The sequence below is a fragment of the Aedes aegypti genome, chromosome 3, assembly GCF_002204515.2.
Source record: "Aedes aegypti strain LVP_AGWG chromosome 3, AaegL5.0 Primary Assembly, whole genome shotgun sequence".
Classification (NCBI taxonomy): domain Eukaryota; kingdom Metazoa; phylum Arthropoda; class Insecta; order Diptera; family Culicidae; genus Aedes; species Aedes aegypti.
The window spans coordinates 319,394,860-319,412,405 of NC_035109.1; the positions used below are offsets into that span (position 1 = coordinate 319,394,860).

General features: G+C 35.8%; 1 protein-coding gene across 8 annotated transcripts in view; it reads right to left on the reverse strand.

Moving 5' to 3' along the window:
- Window positions 1–17,546, reverse strand: part of LOC5572399 — a 151,134-nt gene that overhangs the window by 60,269 nt on the left and 73,319 nt on the right. The gene's annotated exons all lie outside the window — the stretch shown is intronic.

Consider the following 17,546-nt stretch of genomic DNA (forward strand, 5'->3'; position numbering starts at 1 on the left):
AGTACCAAATTTTTCATAATTTTAACAAATATTCGCTGCAGGTACTTCTGCATGTATTGCAACGTATGAGCCTTATGCAAATTATAATTTTTTATTGTGATTTATTGTGATGAATTCAGTCGAAAAATTTGGATGAATGTTATAATTTATAATGTGTATGGTTCCTATTATCGTGCATAAGTGTAAAAGGGTTTCCGGCAATGTGACTGAATGCTGTAGTTCATTATTGTTTTCTATTTCGGCCAAACGGCATTCGGCCAAATGACTCTTTCGGCCAAATGGCGTTCGGTCAAACGGCATTCGGCTAAATGACCCAGAACCGTTAAAGGCCATGCAATTATTGGGTAATATTGGATTTATTGTTATGTCATGATTTAAGTACGTCATATTTAGTTTGTGAGCGAATATGGAATGGTTTGGACAATACAGGTAAACCTCCTATAATAATATTAATGAAAAATATATATACATATTCAGTATTTTTTTTATTGTAAACTAGTGGTCCCGGCAAACTTCGTCTTGCAATCAAGTAGGCTGTTGAAAAATGTAATGGAACCTCTCTCACAAAATTACATATTTGTACTCCCCCGTTTTACTAAATTTTCCAAAAACTTCCCTAAACTTTTTCGTCACACGAACACGTCGGAGCCCTTCAAGAAGACAAAAGTGAAAGAATTGTGTAAATCGGGTGTCCCATTCTGAAGTTATTTCGTGACATACAAGCACCACTCCATTTTTATTTATATAGATTAAGATTTGAATACCCTTAAAAATGAGTGCTAGTGTGCGCAAGAAACATAATTGATCCACCAACAACGTTTCTTCAAATCAAATAATGATGAAAACTAGACACCCGGTAGGTTCCGGGTCATTTTGCCGAATGCCATTTGGCCAAATGCCGTTTGGCCGAACGCCATTTGGCCGAAAGGGTCATTTAGCCGAACGCCATTTGGCCGAATGCCGTTTGGCCGAAATTGAAAATAAAAGTGAACTTCAGTTATCATGGATTTATAATGAATTTCAAAGAACTTATTCAGCTTATTCATAAAGAAGGATAAATTATTATTGATATACATTAATAAGCTTTTTAGTGTTAGCTCAGAAACAGTCAATGCTGAAAGAAGAACATCACAAATGTAAGCAGTTGTTCACTTCTGTGCTAGCGGTAATAGCCACCAGCAGATGCTTTGGCATCCCACTTTTAGTTAGCTTTTGACAGTAACTAAAACGGTTTAAGACGTATTCGTCCTTCTGCTGGATCGTGTTGCTTTGATCCCTCGAATCGTACTAAGTCATATGTGTCATAGTTCTGACATCAACAAGTCTTGGCTTCTTCTTTTCACAACGGAGAAAAAGTGTGCTTTGATGTAAGTTTTCACCGAGTCGTTTATTGCTATACGCAACGCAAGCAACGGTGCAGTATTCAGTTCACATGTTGTAATCTTAATCTTGGAGGAGAATGACATCTCACTTAAGTTAACCCTTGAACTTAAAAAATATGTTTGAAATAAAACGTATTATAAGCTTTAATTCCAATAACTATGAAAAATATTTCTCTCTTGAAAGAACAGCCTATGATCAAGAGAAGGAAAAATCTGTTATGAAATTTTAAACAAGTGTAATGCATATAATCGTTTCATCAGAAAAATTCCCAATTAAAATATAAGCTAAACTATTGCCGATAGTAATGGAACCAGTATAACTCGAAAGAATAGCATATGTTTAAAGGAAGGAAAAATTTCTGATGAAATTATCAAAAATACTTGAAACCTTATTACACCGTTGGTAATCAGTCATTACCTCAGAGTCTTGACGCGATGTGTGGAGTTCACAACTTCGTCCTGACATAAAAGGTCAATGTTATCATTGTCTTGGAGCTCCTCTATAGTGACAAACATGACGTCCCGTCACATAAAATAAATCAACAAATTAATTAGACCTCAGTTGTTGGACCATACTTATGAATCCTACACATCAGCGTTGTTTCGGCCAAATGACCCTTTCGGCCAAATGGCTTTCGGCCAAACGGCATTCGGCCAAATGGCGTTCGGCCAAATGGCCGGACACCCGGTAAATGGTGCATGCACGGTAAATGGACACATAGAACGGTACGAGGCGACCTGAAGGTGAAGGTGATTCGAAGCCAAACCACAAATTTTCATCTGGAGAACCAAACATCCGTATAAGTTGAAAATTGAAAAAACAAATTTCGGTTCAAGCTGGTGTTCGGTTCTCCAGATTGGTGCTCTTGAAAATTTGAAGTTTGGCTTCGATTCATCTTCACCTTGACATGATAGTTGTAAACACAATTTTTTAGTATTTTTTGTTAAATATCACTAGTTTTGGATTTTTCCTTGAATTGAAAAAAAAAAATGTATTCTAGTTTACATTATTTTTTTTTTTGGAAAAGTTATATAGTTTTTTTAAGTGTATTTTTTTAATGCAAGCTAAATGGTAGCTTGACGGTAACAACAATTGTAGTATTACAACTGTTAATTGAAATTTTAATCAATTTTTCCTTTTATTAAACATAGGCTGTTTTTTAGAGCTATATTATTCCAATAATTATTGGTTTTGAAGCTTATATTAAAATCCCTACTGAATATGGATAAACGAGTGAATACATTAATCTGCCCTAGTTATCAGCAGTAAGAAAAATCAGTAATGAGAAATCGATTGTTGTCGTTACTCCAATGATACTAAATGCAATCTATATTTTTATTTATATGGAGTGGTGTTTGTATGCCACGAAATGGCTTGAGAACGGAACATCCGATTTACACAGTTCTTTCACTTTTGTCTTCTCTAAGGGTTCCGACGTGTTCGTGCGAAAGAAAAGTCTAGGAAAGATATAGGGAAATTCGTTTAGACCGGTAAAACTAATATGTCATTTTGTATGGTAGGTTTCATGGTATGTTTCAACAGCCTACTTGATGGCAAGACGAAGTTTGCCGGGAGCACTAGTTTAAAATATTTTTCCATTTGGTGTTGGTGTCTGTTCTTCCGTTTTGTTTTTGGAGTCCAATTTTATATTGTTTTATAGTTTGTTTTTAACATAGACTTTCTTTTGGAGTTATATTGTTAAAAAGCACTATTTTTTAAGGCCTTTTTTTACTCTGCTGTTTGATTTAATATTTTTTACTTGTTGACCTGTCAAACCTTGTTGAGTCCCAAAGTAGGCTGTTTGATAATGTGAAACAGAAGTCTACTAAAAAAGTGTCAGTTTCCAACCCCTGTTTTTTTTTCTAATTTTCCCATGAAGTTCTTCGTCTTTTATCAGGTAAATCCGTTGACTCGTTCTCAACCTATTTCGTGACATACAAACACCATTCCATTTTTATTTATATATAATATATTATTTTTATATTCTCTTTTTTCAAGCCATGCTGTTGAGTAATCATTACTTTGAACCCTTTGAATATTTTAAGGCGAATAGTAATGAAAAACCAGTCTAATAGCTATCTGAAATTTCCGCAAGTTTTACCGGAAAAGAGAAACTTTTGCCAATACTAGCAAAGTTGAGAATCGTCAGTTTGTGAGTCGTGTTATGGTGTTATCGTTAGCTACAGACACACAAACGTAGCCCTGTCAAAATTTCGATCGCCAACTTATTTAACGATCATTCAAAATTAACTACATTAGAAACATCACAAACAGAGGCGTGTATCGTTTTTTCGTGATCGACATTTCACACTACCGCCATCTACTGGTCTTGTTGCACGAAACAGTAACCTATGAAACATGCTCACTAGATGAAGATGATGTGAACTGGACGATGGATTTTAATGAAATTTGCTCAAAGTGTGACGTCTGTTTACGGTTGACTGCTTATCTCTTGAAGGAGATCCAATACACGGGACCGAAACGTCTGGCTTAGCCAAACTAGCCGTTTTAATTTATTTGACTAAGAAAGCCATTACAAATATACAAAAAAAAATACACCAACCTTTGGCCAGAAAAAAATAAAGCACTTTAGGTTTAATGTTAATAATTTCTACAAAAAAAAAAGAAAATTTTGGAGAGTAATACTTGTTTTTTTCTTAGGAAAACCTGAAGTTCATAGACACAAATCGATATGGACAAATTGAGATGCTAAATTATGAAAAATAATGGATTCGTTCCGGTGGGCTTCGATCCCACGACTCCCCAGTACGCTACATAGGGCGCGTTAACCAACTACGCCACAGAACGGCTAACGATTCTGCAGCGCCGTCGTGCAATCTGAAATCGAAGTCCTTCACGTCACGACCCCTCATTATCATAACACATTCATAACTTTGCATCTCCTTCGGCTCTCTTAAATATCCAACTCCAATTGGTCGGCGTTAAGTCAGAGTGGACCAAGTACAAAACTTGGGAAAATTGGATTATTCTTTCATTAGATGCGAAATTACCTTACCTCCATATCACTTTGATCAGATTTGATGCATGATGTAAACTGCGAGAGATGTGTCACAAATTTACTGTGAATGATCAATAAAAACCATAAAAGTTTGCAGTCAGAGTGGACCAAGTGCTCATTACCATAACAGCGAATATGATCAGTGCACTAATGAATGCGAGGAAATGAAAGACATTTCAAGTGATTTGTCAGATTTTTTCACATCGAATGATTCATCTTCTCATTCATCAATAGAAATTCATAAATATTTCTTAATTCGGAGCATTTGATTTAGATTTTTGACCATTTACCATATTTGGATGTGTGGTCGAAAATTGCAACAATTTCTGTGCCGACAGAGCGGACCAAGTATCAAAAAGCAATAAACTGATTGATTATTAGGTTTTTTGAGACGATTTCAGAGTCAGATAGAAGATTTTGGTAGTTTTATGGTGTTTGTATGGAATGTCCTTGAACCCGCTCATTGGACTAGTATATTTTGGCCGGCACTCAAGATTTTCACTTGGTCCACTCTGACTGAACGCATCTATATAAATAAAAATGGAATGGTGTTTGTATGTCACGAAATGGCTTACGAACGGGTCAACGGATTTGAAAGATTCTTTCTCAGTTTTGTTCGTCAGGGGTTCCGACGTGTTCGTTCGTATAAAAATCCCAGGATATTCACCGGGAAAGTTGAAAAAACGAGCGCGAACGAAACTGTCATTTTATATGGGACGATCAAAAGCGTTTTTCAACAGCCTACTTGATGGCAAGACGAAGTTTGCTGGGACCACTAGTATTTGAATATTTCTGGTCTTCAATACGTAACATACCTGTATATTTAAAATTAAATTTCACTTACAAATTGTTTCAATTTTCCTTCGCAATCTCGACTAGTATATTTTACCTCCTTAATATTCTCATGAAGTTGGCGACTTTGCATCGAATTATCCCGGTGATCCCTCCAAAAATATCTCCGAGAATACCTCCAAAGATTCGTCCTGAAATACCTCTAGAGATTCCTTCAGGAATACTTCCAGAGATTCCTCTAGGAATACCTCCAGAGATTCTTACAGGGATACCTCCAGAGATTCCTCTAGGAATACCCCCAGGGATTCCTCCAGAGGCTTCTCCAGGTGTGCTGCCAAAGATTTCTTCAGCAATTCTTCCAGGAATTTCTCCAATTTCGAATCCATTTCTTAAGGAATTTCTCCAAAAGTTCCTACAGAAATTTCTCCAATGACTCCTCCAACTTTTTCGATTTTCAAAGCAGATGATCAACTTTGGTAGGCTAGATCTTAGTAATTTATGGACCGATTTGGTACAATTTGAATTTCAAAATATATTTTCGAATGTTTTTTCAATTTCGAATTCAAAAGCTACAACGATTTAAAACATTATAAACGAATTATCTGAAAATAGGAAAGCCTTACACAAAAACTGTGTAGGGTTTCCATATTTTCACAAGAGATTCCAGTATGAATTCATTCAGTGATTCCTCTAGAAATTCCTCAAGGGATTAATTCAGGAATACCTTCAAAGATTCCTCTAAGAATTCTCCTAAGATTCCTCCAGATATTCCTCCAGGAATACCTCCAGAGACTCCTCCAGGATTTCCTTCAAGCATTCCTCCAAGGATTTCTCTGAAGGTTCCTTGGGAAATTTCTTCAGGGATTCCTTCATAAATTTTCCCAATGATAAGGATTTGTTCCATTGATTTCTCAAGAGGTCCTTCAGAAGTTCTTCCTGGAGTTCAAACCACACGCTTAAGCGTTTCTATGGACGATGTTAGTCAAAAATATGAACGGAGGAATTTATGAAGGGCTGATGGAACCCTGGGCGAAATCACTAGAGGAACATCAGGAGAAATTTTTAAAAACCTAAAGGACAAATTTCCGTTAAAATCAGAGGAGCAACTCAAGTAAAATACCAGGAGGAATTCCTGAAAGAATGCTTGGAATCCCGTAGGAATTTCTGGAGAAAATCTCGAAGGCAAACCTGGGAGGCTCATGCTCATGCTCATTATCTTATCAAGCTGTTCTCAATAGCTTATCAATACTATCAATGTGTCATTCAATCAAACAAGAATGATAATATCATCTTCTTTCATGGCGTTCTCTCCCAACTAGGATAGAGCTTGCATCTCAGCTTGTGTTCTTGTGAGCACTTCCACAGTTATTAACGGAGAGATTTCATTGCCAATAGACCATTTCTGGCTTGTATATACCGTGGGACATGCACGAACATATTTTATGTTATGGGAAGTCGGAAAAATTTCCTTATACGAGAAGATTCTCGACCGGCGGGCTTCGAACCCACGATTATAAGGGCTCATTCGCAAATTTTCATAACTCTTGAGAGGGTGTGTGGGTGTCAGTAAGTTGTTACAGGTCATATATTCATATAAAAAGCGTTACGAAGGAGTGGGTGGGGGTCAAAAATGGTAATTTTTAACGTTATGAAACCCTTAATATCATAATAATATCAAATTGAGGTGTTGTTAATACCTGGACTACTGAACAATATTTAATTACAGTAGAAACCGAAATATGACATGCTAAAGATTGGTGCTTGTTATGTTTCCTACTCGTATCCAACAGTTTTTCAAATGTATAATTTACACCGTTTTTTTTTTGTCAGAAGCGAAACAGACTGAACATTTCTTTCACTAGACACGTTGACTGATAGAAAACTCGTTTAACAAAAAGTTCCATCTGACTGGACTGGGAATCCGATAATCTATGTCCCACTTTATTTACTATGTTTGTGCAAGTATGTCAAGCACGTGTTAACCATCCCGTTGAAAGTGAATCATATGGTATAAAACTCATAAAACTGCAACCAACTATCTCAACCGGCACTGGAAGCAAACTGCCACCAATGCCTTTTCTTTGGGTGATACCGCTTTGTGACCCATTTAACAGAACAACATTGCTAGCCAGTCCAGTAGTCAGCTAGAGGTAGTTCAATGGTCGCGTGCGTGCGTAAATATGCGATGCGCGCAAGTATGTGATGAGTCGCATAAAAAACACAGGTAGGTACGATGGACGACGACGTCTTTCGTCGATGGAGAAGCGCTTTAACGACCGCAAAATTGTGTGCGCGAAATTGCCGCAAATGGGCGGCTCTCTTGCCATTGACCGTCGGTGACTGGAGGTTTGTGCTCTGCTGGGTGCCCGAGATGAAGACATTACAAATGTACCATAGAGTCTATAGTTCAAGCTTGAAATAAGTTTATTTGGTTACTTCGTCAAATTGAAGATCATGTAAATTTTCATTAATAAATCAATGTCTGATTATGAGTAGCAAAATACAATGCTATTTAAAATATAAATCGCAGCGTATGCTACTTTTCATACAATAATATTAAGTGAATAATAGATATACTGTACCTCCGTTCTCTAAAGACTGACCAACATAGGTAAAAAAGATTCATGTAAAATTTAACGTTAGGGTAGAAGCACCGGTTTTGGTCATACGCCAGTTGTAGCCATAGGGGATTATACACCGTTTTACATAGCCAATCAGCATGAAACCTTTTGTGTTCAGTAGATCACATTCACATGATAGAGCTACATTCATTTACTTGTCCAAATTGATTCAAAACATGAAAAAGTAATTAATTTCCCTTATAGTTTTATCTCCCTTACACCTAATTTGGCCAGGGCACTCCTAATTTGGCCACTCTCATGAGAAATCAATGCGATTGGCCAATTTAGGAACCGAAGTTAAATCTCTGGCCGCAACTGGTTCCATTGGCCTATATTGACCAACGGGATTTTCAAAGCGAAAAAATGGTTTTAGCTCAGTTCTGATATTTTACACACATAATATGGATCGAAAGCTTGCATTTGACATGTTTGTACTATAAATACGGCTTCCCATTTAATTTTTATCGACATTTTCTCTTAGGCTGGCCAAAACCGGTGCTTTTACCCTAGTTAAAAATTTCGTTAACAAATGCAACATCGATTTTTTCTAGAAATGCGTTAGAAACTCGTTCTGAAACAGAATACCTCCTGAACTGAAAAAAGTATTAGCAATTGAACAAGTCACATCGATATGAATTTTGCCAAGAATTTCCCAATGAATTCAACCAATTTTTCTTTCTAGAAATTCCCACTTAGTATTCCAATGAGGTTATTCTACGAATTCTGTTATAGATTGCTTCATATACTTTTTGAAAAACTTAGGTTTCTCAAGAATTATCTACTAAAATTCCGTTGAAGATCATCCAGACTCAAACTAACTCTGTAAGAAATCCGATTGTATTGAAAATGAAAACAAGTTTGTACATATATTATGCCTTTTGACCATAATACCTTTGGAAAAATTCTATACGGATTTCCTGAACACCTGGTATCAATATGGAGGCATCCATGGAGAAATCTCCGAAAAAGGCCACTAAAAAGACATGAAAAATCTGATATTCGTACATACGTACATTTAGGGGCCTTCCTTTGCCGAGTGGTTAGAGTCCGCGGCTACAAAGCAAAGCCATGCTGAAGGTGTCTGGGCTCGGTTCCTGGACGATCCAGGATATTTTCGTAATGGAAATTTCCTTGACTTCCCTGGGCGAAAATGGCAATTTGGCAAAGAAAGCTCTCAGTTGATTACTGCGGAAGTGCTCATAAGAACACTAAGCTGAGAAGCCGGCTCTGTCCCAGTGAGGACGTTAATGCCAAGAAGAAGAAGAACATACGAATTTAAATTTGAGCTACTTTGAGATGTTTTTGGGTTTTCGGCTTTCAGTCTCTAGGGATCATAAACGGATTTCCGTTCTACACCTGACGTTTCGGTCACATTTATTGTGCCACGGTGTGCCAGAAACCGTCATTAACGCAAAAAAATGTCCAAGAATTTGGCACCTACCATACGAAAAATATAGTATTCAAGCATCTTCTCCGTGAATTTGAAAATATTTTAACGAGGGAATCGAAAGTTATCGTGATTTGATGGTTCAAACAGTTCAATGTTTTGCAAGGGATATTTACATACTTCACAATTTTCCCCACCAGTGCATCATTATTAATTTGTAAACTAGCCAAGTAACCATCAGCTTTGCATTAAGCATTCAAAACATATGATATCTAAGCATCTTTTCTGAAAATTTGAGATGATTTCTTCGAGGAAATCAAAAGTTACAATGGTTTGTATAGTTACCATTATTTCTATGAAGTTTAAAAAAGAGCTTTTTTTAAGGCTTTGCTATTAAAGTACATAATTTACAAATAAAAATGTTTATAGGATTGACACTCGGCATTCAAAATATATAGTTGACTAATATCTTCAGAGTTAGTTTGAGAAATCTTTATCAAAAGAAAACATAACAAGAGTACTTTGAAGCTTTGGTAAAGCGAATTTTGAATATTTTTAATTAGCTCGTTCAATGTTTTTACCATTACTAAAGCCAACAAATCCTTGTTAATATGTTAATCAATGTGATTAAAGAGCGTGATTGACCGCCCACTGCTGCTTCTTTGTTATTACAAGACCAACTATCCTTGCACAAGGAACCGATGGATGCTACTTAGGATTTGTTGCCCAGTGTGTAAGTAATGGAATTTTTATTCCCTGTAATAAGCAATATTGGCGCCGTCTGCGTCCTAATACAAGTCAATGGTTATGGAATAAATATTACGTGTTGCCATCTCTGAGGAAGCCGTTAGAGTCCTCTGCACTTCCACAAGAAATCATTGGGAGTTTGGAAAATGGAATGGGGTTATATTACAGGATTCGTCTTGGTAAACAAAACGCATAATTACAAGAGTCCTAGAGATCATCGTATCATATTTACTGGTTACACCTCTCTCCAAACATAATAAAGTCAACAAAATAATAAATGAAATATAATAAAAAGTTATTCCTTCATATGTATAAAACTTGACTGACTCAATATGATGACTTTGATGACGAATCATTCAAAGATTCGATGATGCGAATCACGCAACATCAATATGAAACGTAATCTATCAGTATCTAAAGGAAAAGTCGATACCTATAGTATCTAACAATTCAAAGATCTTGTGTTATTATGTAAAACTAAACCGAATATGAGACTTGTTGCATTTTAATATTTCAAAGCTTGAAACAAGGTTTATTTCGACAATAACCGAATACGATTACGTACTATTTTTTGAACAAATATATAAACTTATCCCCTCCGTTGTCCAAATAAATTCTTAACAATCACAACGAAGCACTGCCTTTTTTGAATGAAAGATACAAGTTCAATACAAATCTGTTAATTTAATTTGTGTGGCAAAGATAAAATGCATGTTGCGAACATTATTTTAGACGATTGAAAAACAAATCTTAAAGACAGGTCCAAAACTAAAAAGTACTCCAGTTATGTCGTCTTTTGATAAAGTTCTATCAAACTAGCTGCGAAGATGCTTGACTATCATATTTTTTGAATACCGAGTGTCAGTCCTATAAACATTTTTATTTGTAAATTATGGACTTTAATAAAGCAAAGCCTTATATATAAGCTCTTATTTAAACTTCAAAGAAATAATGGCAAATATACAAATCATTGTAACTTTTGATTTTCTCGAAAAAATCATCTCAAATTTTCAGAGAAGATTCTTCGACATCATATGTTTTGAATGCTTAATGCATAGCTGATGGTTACTTGGCTAGTTTACAAATTAATAATGATGCACTGGTGGGGAAAATTGTGAAGTATGTAAAAATCCCTTCCAAAACAGCTCAAAACCTTCAAATCACGATAACTTTCGATTCCCTCGTTAAAATATTTTCAAATTCACGGAGAAGATGTTTGAATACTATATCTTTCGTATGGTATGTGCCAAATTCTTGGACATTTTTTTGCGTTAATAACGTTTTCTGGCACACCGTGCGTGCCTTTTTCGAAGGATAGACAACGATCACTCGCAATAAGTAATTTTTTTTTGTCATCGGTCACTTTAATATCAAACATCGGTCATGGAATAATTCTCAAAATAATTCCAACGGCAGAATTTTATTTGATGAGTGCTCTTCAGGATATTTCTCAATTCAATAGCCCTACATGTGTTTACTCTTCTAGGAATCGATCTACGACTGATATGGTCTTAACCGACTCTAGTCATCTTTGTAGCCAATTAGTTACTCATGCTGATTTTGATTCTGATCATGTCCCTTTTACATTTCAAAAATCCCATGAAGCGATTCTCAATCCTATCAGCTCCACTTTCACTACTAAACTAAACTAGATATTGACAATGCTCTTGAAACTTTAAAAAATTCCATTGTTGAAGCCAAGAGCATTGCAATTCCAAAATGTGAAGTAAAATTTGAATCCGTGATTATAGACAAATGATCTTAAACTCTTGATCCGTCTTAAATACGTGAGGAGAAGGCAATTTCAACGCACTCGCGATCCTGCTATGAAAATTATATGGCAGGATTTACAGAAGAGACGTTTACACAATTAAGAAACAAAAATTTTGAAAATAAAATTTCTCAATTGGACCCTGACTTTAAGCCCTTTTGGAAATTATCTAAAATTTTGAAAGAAAAAACTCAGAAGCCAATACCGGCATTGAAGGAGGAAAATAATTCATTACTAACTAATTGCGAAAAAGCTCAAAAACTTGCTACGCAGTTTGAAACTGCGCACAATTTTAATTTAGGATTTACTAGTCCAATTGAAAATCAAGTTACTCAGGACTTCGAAAATATTCTCAATCAAGAGAACGTTTTCGAAAATGCCTGGAAGACTGATTTGGAAGAAGTGAGAACTATTATTAAAAAAAAAATAAAAAAATATGAAAGCTCCTGGCGATGATGGAATTTTCTACATCCTCATCAAGAAACTTCCAGAAAGTAGCTTATCATTTTTAGTTGATATATTTAACAAATGTTTTCAATAAGCATATTTTCCTGACAAATGGAAAAATGCTAAGGTTGTTCCAATTTTAAAACCAGACAAAAATCCTGCAGAAGCTTCTAGCTATCGTCCAATCAGTTTGCTTTCCTCCATCAGTAAACTTTTTGAAAAGGTTATTTTGAACAGAATGATGGCCCACATCAACGAAAATTCAATTTTTGCCAATGAACAGTTCGGACTCCGCCATGGACATTCGACCACTCATCAACTCTTACGTGTAACAAATTTGATCCGTTCCAACAAATCTGAAGGCTATTCTACTGGTATTGCTCTTCTAGACATAGAAAAAGCATTCGACAGTGTTTGGCATGAAGGTTTGATTGTAAAATTAAAAAAACTTTATTTTTTCAACATACATTGTTAGAATAATTCAAAGTTATCTGTCAAATCGTACACTTCAGGTTAATTATCAGAACTCCAGATCTGAAAGACTTCCTGTAAGAGCTGGTGTTCCCCAAGGCAGCATTTTGGGACCAATATTATACAATATTTTCGCATCTGACTTAACTGAGTTACCTCAGGGATGTCAAAAATCCTTGTGTGCGGATGACACAGACCTCTCCGCCAAAGGACGAAGTCTGCGTGTCATTTGTAGTCGATTGCTAAAAAGTTTGGATATTTTTTCTTCATACTTGCAAAAATGGAAGATTTCTCCTTCTTCTTCTTCTTTCTGGCGTTACGTCCCAACTGGGACAAAGCCTGCTTCTCAGATTAGTGTTCTTATGAGCACTTTCACAGTTATTAACTGAGAGCTTTCTTTGCCGATTGACAATTTTTGCATGTGTATATCGTGTGGCAGGTACGATGATACTCTATGCCCTGGGAATCGAGAGAATTTCATTTACGAAAAGATCCTCGACCAGCGGGATTCGAACCCACGACCCTCAGCATGGTCATGCTGAATAGCTGCGCGTTTACCGCTACGGCTATCTGGGCCCCAGAAGATTTCTCCTAATGCTTCCAAAACTCAACTTATAATATTCCCACATAAACCAAAAGCTCTTTATTTGAAACCTTCAAGAAGACGTGTTGTCACGATGAGAGGGGTTCCAATAAATTGATCAGATGAAGTTAAGTATCTAGGGCTCATGCTAGATAAGAATTTAACTTTCAAAAATCACAATGAGTGCATTCAAGCCAAATGTAACAAATATGTAAAATGTCTCTATCCACTTATTAATAGAAAATCAAAATTTTGTCTTAAGAACAAGCTTTTGATATTCAAACAAATTTTCAGGCCAGCCATGTTGTATGCTGTACCAATATGGACTAGCTGTTGTAATACCAGGAAGAAAGCTCTGCAAATAAAATTTTGAAAATGATTCTGAGGCTTCTTCCCTGGTATAGTACCAACGAGTTATATAGAATATCCAATGTTGAAACATTGGAACAAATGTCAAATAAAATAATCAATAATTTCAGGTAATATGTTGTTAACAAAATGTTAATTAAATCCTAAATTTGTTTTACCAAATTAGGATGATAGTGTTGTCTAATAACACAGAACACCTATATATAAGAAATAATGAATGTAATGTTTGGAATGATACTAATAAATAAATTAAAAAAAAAAGAAAACGATGCGCGCGCTTCTGGTTGTGAGGTTTGCAACATAGCGAATTTGAAATGCTCGTTGATTGAGTGGGCGATGGAAAACACGCCAATGTTACGTGTGTTTGTCTGTGCTTCTACCCTATAAATTCAAAAATATTGGAGTTTCTTAGATTCTTTCAAATTGTTATCGTGCAAAACTTAAACCACAAATCTTTTATTACTTCGTAGGGGAAGATTCACCAGTACCGAACAACGTCGAAAAATTGAGAAATCATGGTGCTATTAAGATGGTGTACCAGAAGAAAAGGAAACTTTTATAGAGAGTAATGTTTGCGTAGTACATAATTAAAATTTGCACATATTTTTGAACAATCAGAGATGTTTGAAAACCGATTAAAAGTTGACGTATTACCTTAAATTTAAACGTAATGATCAAATTACTGCTTGCTTTGTTCCAGACAGCTTTCTTTGTTACATGATATATACTCCCGTGCATAAGTTTGGGTTCACTCCTTAAAAACAGCAAAAGTGTTCAGTCCATATCTATGTGATTACACGTCCAATTGAAACTCTCGAAGCCGCATTCGAAAGGCAAAGAGTTATTCTTACTTCGTATGTATTTTTCCAAAAACATTCTTTGAACTTTGTATACTAAATTTTTACTTAAAGTTGTGACATTTTTCAAAAAACACACTGAAGAGACCCCACGAAATTTTGGCGGAAAAATCTGGAAAGTTTTCAAAATCAATGAAAGAGTCAGTCAAGTCATCGTGCAAAAGTTTGGGTTCGCCCCTCAGTATGGTGTATCGTGCAAAAGTTTGGGATCTCTTCAAAGAATATAAAATTACGATTCTAATGACACTTTGATTTAACATTTTGGTCGATCCAAAGCTGAGGAAATTAGATATGATTTTTAATTGTGTTTTGAAAAATGTCACAACTTTAAGTAAAAATTTAGTATAAAAAAATCAAAAAATGTTTTTGGAAAAATACATACGAAGTAAGAATAACTCTTAACTCAGAGATATGGACAGAACACTTTTGTATATTTTTTTGGGGGTGAACCCAAACTTTTGCACGGGAGTGTATATGTTTTTTTTTGCGCCAGTGTCTCAATATACATTTTTGCATTTTCTCATCGTATAAGGCTGTTTTTCATCACGCCAGTCTGTCATGAAACGGCCTACTTTCCTGCACTGGAGTATGCAGTGCGGGAAAAGTCATTACATTACGCGACTGAAACCAGTGCTGTAATGATTCATTACGCAACGATTTCTCATTACGCAACTGTTTTGAGTTGCGCAATGAATCATTACCCAACAATTTTTCAAAAATTGTGAAATAATGGTGAATGCTTCCGATGTAATTTCTGATACCCTCAAGTAATCTTCAACGAAATTGCAAAAAATGTTGTACGTAACTCGTTGCAGAACTCGATTTTTACAGCACTCGTCGTAATTATCCTACTTGGATAAATTTACGACACGTGCTATAAAAATCATCATTCTGCAACTTGTTCCGTAAACTACTACTATCTTACATGGATTCCGTCAATCATGGTATCATATACCGTTTTGATTCATACTACGGACACTTAAGGCCTCAATAAAGTCTAACTTATCAGAAAGCATAAAAATAAACCATTCTGTATGATTCCTCCACGTTATCAAGCCTTCACATAACACTTAACTTTCGAATGGTGGATGAAGATTTTGATTCTGATTTAAAATAAATAGAAATTTGTGAACTTTCATTAATTAATAATTATTATTCCGGACGCTTTCTCACTTTTGCCTCATATTCCGGACACTTTGATTCTTATTCTGGAAAGCTCATGAAAATCATAAACGGAAGAGTCAAATTATCAGTTGAAATCGTCAAACCACTTAAGAGACGTCTAAGGTAGTTGAGAATTATGAATTTGCATAGATATCTATGGAAAATGCCTATTAAAACAAGCCTAGAAAGTGAGAATTTTTGAGCGACAAAAATTGGAACATTTCGAATTAATAGAGTGTCCGGAATTTGAAGCTGTCCGTAATATGAATCAGACCGGTATGCAATAAATGAAAATTCAGAGCAACACGCAAAATGTGTTATTTTTCATCACATTTGAAATAAGTTTTTTGATGGACGTGTTGCAGACTCAATAAAACTCAAATTACTTTTGTAAATGTTGCAAATGCTTTGAATTGGCTATTAAATACTATTCCTGAATTAAATGCATTCCATGATGAACACATTTACAAAATTCGAGGCATTTCCAGATTGTGTCCGGTATTGGGTGCCTCCTTATCAAATTGGTCACTTTGGTATTAAAATTCATCTTCAAATGCAATGTGTTTTAAAAGGGGTCAAACAGTGCTGCCAGGATTTCTTTCTCATGCGCTGAAAAAATACGTACTGAGAACTTTTGCCCCAAATTACTCTAATTGCTTCTGCTTTCTTTTTTTAAGGAACCGTACAACCTACAGTTTTTTATAATCTTCCATCAATCATTTCTACTCGGGCACCGACAGTGCAAGTTTGGCGCATTACCCGCAGCAACAGCAGCAGTAATTGAGGTAATTACACCTTCATTTAACCGCCAATAAGCACTGGCGCAGAAGAAAATACTCGACTACGTGAACCATATGATGAGTCTGGAGAAACTTGCTAGATGAATGAAATAGTTCAATGTCTGATGGCTCAAATTCTAGACCATCAAATGGCGGGCTGATGATGATGGCGTGGAATATGTAAAATTGCCTTTTAAATCGGGTATGTTTGTGGGAAATGGGTCACGTCAGAAAGTTGATCAAGAAATTATATGTATAGGTACTGTCTATGGCAAATTACGTAACAGTTTCCGTATCTGCTACGCTACTACTGTTGCCGGTGGGTCGCCAAAGCAATTTAAAACAAATCACATCCTTGCCTCACACGCGGTTGCGTTCATTACCGCTACCAATGAATGGAACGAATCGAGACCTGAATGCTGCACTTTGCAACTCTTGCAAGTCGTTTGTGGAATGTATCGAAAAGTAATTAGCAATATATTGAAAACTGTACCGGAAAAGTTGGATCGTTCTGTTCTTTTCAACTTTTTTATGATTCTGATATGTATATCTTCTATATACAAAAGAGCGGACCTATTTTTTCATTATTTGTCGTAACATCTAGAGCCTTTCAAAATAATAAGCATATGTCTTAATTTCGATTTGGTTATCATAATTTTCACAAGAAAGTTCAATTCCGCAAATGATTCATTCATATATTTCAGAACGCCCAAAGTTATTGTCGTATTCTAAATTATATATGTTTAAGCTTCACTAGATTTAGCTTGGAGAACAAGCTTTGATTGTTGCCAATTTCTTTTCGAAACAGTTCTCAGACCCCGTCGTAAGTAGATCCAGTTTGGGTTTTTGTGCACCCAACTGCCATCAACCGAAGAAAAGTGTTACTGACTACAGTTATTTGTTACATTTTTCCACTTGGTGGCCGTTTTGCGACGCACGGTCCCATGATTGTGGTTTCTCCCCGTACGATAAAAAAACGGGGCTCCAAACCGACAAAAAACAACATAAAACAACGAATGCTATTTTACACACAGAGACCAACCTATCTAGGTGCTCTTGGTATCTTGGTATGCAAATTCAATTGGTGTTTTACCGAATCGGGTTGATCTTCGGTCTTCATGGTGCTTGGTTGTTGCACTTAATAGAGCAAATCGGT